Source organism: Tupaia chinensis, unplaced genomic scaffold (genome assembly GCF_000334495.1).
Source record: "Tupaia chinensis unplaced genomic scaffold, TupChi_1.0 Scaffold000362_1, whole genome shotgun sequence".
In the NCBI taxonomy this organism is placed as follows: Eukaryota; Metazoa; Chordata; class Mammalia; order Scandentia; family Tupaiidae; genus Tupaia; species Tupaia belangeri.
In genome coordinates this window covers 2,176,353-2,179,875 of record NW_006159859.1, presented here as the reverse complement: position 1 = coordinate 2,179,875, position 3,523 = coordinate 2,176,353, and positions in this window count along the sequence as shown.

Genomic DNA, 3,523 nt, shown 5'->3' with positions numbered 1-3,523 from the left:
GGTTTTTTGCTATAGGGCGCCTGCGCTAGCCAGACAGAGAAACAGAGAGATAGAAAGCGAGAAATCATCCCCCAGGGTGGATGGTCACGCCCGCAAATCCCTTCGCCATTCTCCTCTCGGGATCTTGGGCATGCACGCACACGCGCCTGGCGTGAATTTAAGCCACCGGGTCCGGACTCCTTCCGCAGTCGACTACGTGGGAGTCCAGCCACATAGTCATTACGCTAACTGCTGGTCCCGAAACTTGACTTCTTTATGTTTTGGAATGAAACCACTGGGGTTTGAGTTTGTGCATTCATTCCCACGATGGCACAGGAGAGGTTAGTTAGTTTCTCGGACCTTTTTTTCTTCTTATCCACCGTTTGGAACCAGTCATAACCAGGTCAGAAGGGTGTAGTGAAATGACAGCGATTAACGTCTCTTTAATAGGCGTTTTGCCTGTGGTCTGGCCTAGTGAGTGCTCAGCTGAAGCTATTATTGTTTTACATCTGTTGAGCCAGTAGTGTAATTGCGTGAACAGCTGACGCACGTACCTCAAACTGGTTTCAAACTGCTCTCTTAACAGCTTCTTACCTGAATGTTCTTATCTTTCACCGTTCTTATTTCAGTAAATGTCAGTTTTATGTACCTAGTTATTCCTCCCCCAAAACCTGGGACTGTGCACTCCCTCCTTGTCCTTACACACCTACACATCCCAAAAACACCAACAAGTCACAAAATGTGGTAGAGTACAGCAGTACATTCCATGATCTTCGTTTTTAGTGCCATTCACTCTGAAAAGAGGATTCTGGCAGGGAGTAAAGGAAAAGAAGTTAGAGGATGGGGGAAGAAGCAGAGCCAGAAGTGGTACACAGAACTGAAATCATCCTTAGGGACAGGTTCAGAAGAGAGACAGTGAGACAGATGAGGACCTGAGGCAGCAAAGCAATTCTGTGCATGTCGACATTGAACAGCTTTTATGGACTTTGGAATTGTTTACTCATTTTACTTGCTTGTGAGGTTTGACATCTGAAGTTTGCATTTCTTCCTAGGCAATTACTGCCTTCTTTCCCAGCCAATCCCTAAGTATTGGCAAACACTGAGTATGCTAAACCTTATTGTCTCTGTTTTCTTGGGTGGTGTGGCAAGTTAGAAGGCAGAGGTTTATGTAGGGAGGATGGTGAAGGGGAGGGGCATTGCTATAAAATTCTCTGTCAAACCATTTGGAAAGGGTGTGGGAAGCTAAGATATGCCATGCCATATAATATGCTTCTTTGGCATATTTCTGAGATAACTATTCAGAGGGTCTGCAGACACAAGAAATATATTTTTTTTTTAAAGTTAATCCTTGTAAAAGAAATTTACATCTGTTTGCATCAGCAAGGTAAGCAAGTGCCAGCAGACTTTCCTGATACTACTTCTAGGCCCAAGAAGAAGGGGAGTAAAGATCTGACACTTGGCCAGAAACACACGATTCTTTGTGTTTTCTCCCCTCATTTTTTCAGTTATTTCTCAAGTCTCTTTTTCTGTATGGTATAAAAATTCTCAGTCTTTTGGCCTTTAAGCTTCATGCTTTGTGAGACTCCCATACAATGAAGTCTACATAAATAAAATTAATGTGCTTTTCCCTCCCCCTCATTAATCTGGTTGTCATTTTGATTTCATAGACTAAAAACCATTGAACCCTTAGGGGGAAGGGAGAAAAGTTAATATTTCCCTATCCCTACAAATGAGAGTTTTTACCCCCCACCCCTTTTAGGGGTAGAGAATAATACCTCAAGTATGCTGTGTTGTGTTTTGGGATTTTTAACTCTGGGTAGAAAAATGAAAGGTTTGCAAGAAATAGTCCAGGCCTTTTATTGATTTATGTAATTTATTTAGGTGTAGGCAAGTTACTCAGACAAATCAAGATTTTTATAAATCGGTATATAGTATTAGGTGGGAAGATAAAGGAGATATTGCTGACCAATACTTGTTTTTTACAGATGAATTTGCTGATATCTAAATAAGTTGACTTCTAGAGTGAATTCTGAAAGTGACCACAAACTTCTGGAATAAAGAAGACAAGATTGTGCAGCAACAGAATTTCAAACCTGTTAAGGGACTTTCATTTTACATATTACTTATTTGGAGAACTCTTATGAAGTGGGTGTTACCTCACCCATTAGGAGCTAAGTTCTTAAAACTAGACTCTTTGATTCATGTTTAAAGCTTTATCAGGTATCTGATTCAGGGGCTGAATATTAAAGTATTTGTATGTAAAGTTTTAGTTATTCATTAAATATAGAGATGGCTTTAACATTTTAAGGGCTGATCAGAGTTTTAATATGATGCAAATAACATGGTTAATAGTAAGATATTTGTAATTCAGTAGTAAATTAAAAACAAGGGAAGGATTTTTGAGAAAAGGAACAAAATGCTCACAGATTGCATAGAGATTATGAACAATACAAAAGATATATAAAAAATGTAGTCCTACAATGTATTTGTTCTAAATACCAAGCTATGTTACGGTTGTCAGATTCATAGTCTAAGAGAATATAGATAATATCCTGTATTAGAAAGCCATAGTACACGTCCTTTTACCTGAGTGCCTTTTCCGTTGTCTTTTTAAACTCTTGACAAGAGCTTTCTAAAGTAGGACTATGTGTTTCAGACCTATATTTTTATCACCATTGCATGAAGTATGCTTGTGACCAAAATGCAATTTATTTTTATAATGCCCATAACTTAAATACGTCAGCAGTGTCAGTGTGCTAGTCATTTAGTCAGTGAATAGCCCTTGCTATTGACCAGGCATTATTTTAGACATAGTGGTGGAAAGAAAAAAGATAAAAATTCTTGCCTTCATGGAGCTTACATTCCCATTTGTTTTAAAAATCTGAGTATATTTAACAAAAAATTACATTCTAGGGTTGTTCAGCTAGCATTTCATCAGAAAGGCCATATTACTATAAGCACTTCAGAAGCAATGCCTGTTAGTCTTTCAGGCTTTATATTAACAGATGTTACAATTAGGTTCTTGTTGAAATTAGTGGCAGTCAAAACATATGAACTTGCACAGGGGCCTGCTTTAGCCAGACTGACTCTTTTTTGTTATGCAACTTGATTCTCTCCTCATTAACTTGATTGTACTGTGTTTGAGATCTCTCTTAGGAGCTCCAGGGCGATGGCCAAAATAGGGTCAGTTTGAAACTCAAAACAATGAAGAATGTTTTATCCAGTGAACTGAGACTGTTTGAAATGTGTACTCTCGGAACTCTGTTAAAAATTAACTTAACCTATTCTTTCTTGTACATTGACACTCGCCCCAAGCCTCTTTCTTCCCCTATAAAAGCATCTGTAAATAGGCTGATTAGTTGAAGAAGATATTTTTACATGTCTTCCCAATGTGACCACACTGTAATAAATCCTTTCCCCTCTCACCAATACCTTTGCATCTGTCTGTTTTGTTGAGTGGCAAAGGATCAGACCTGCTTTGATCACTGGACCAGGGACATAGGCCCCTCATCTGGCAACAGTTTTGGCGAACCAGGCAGGTGCA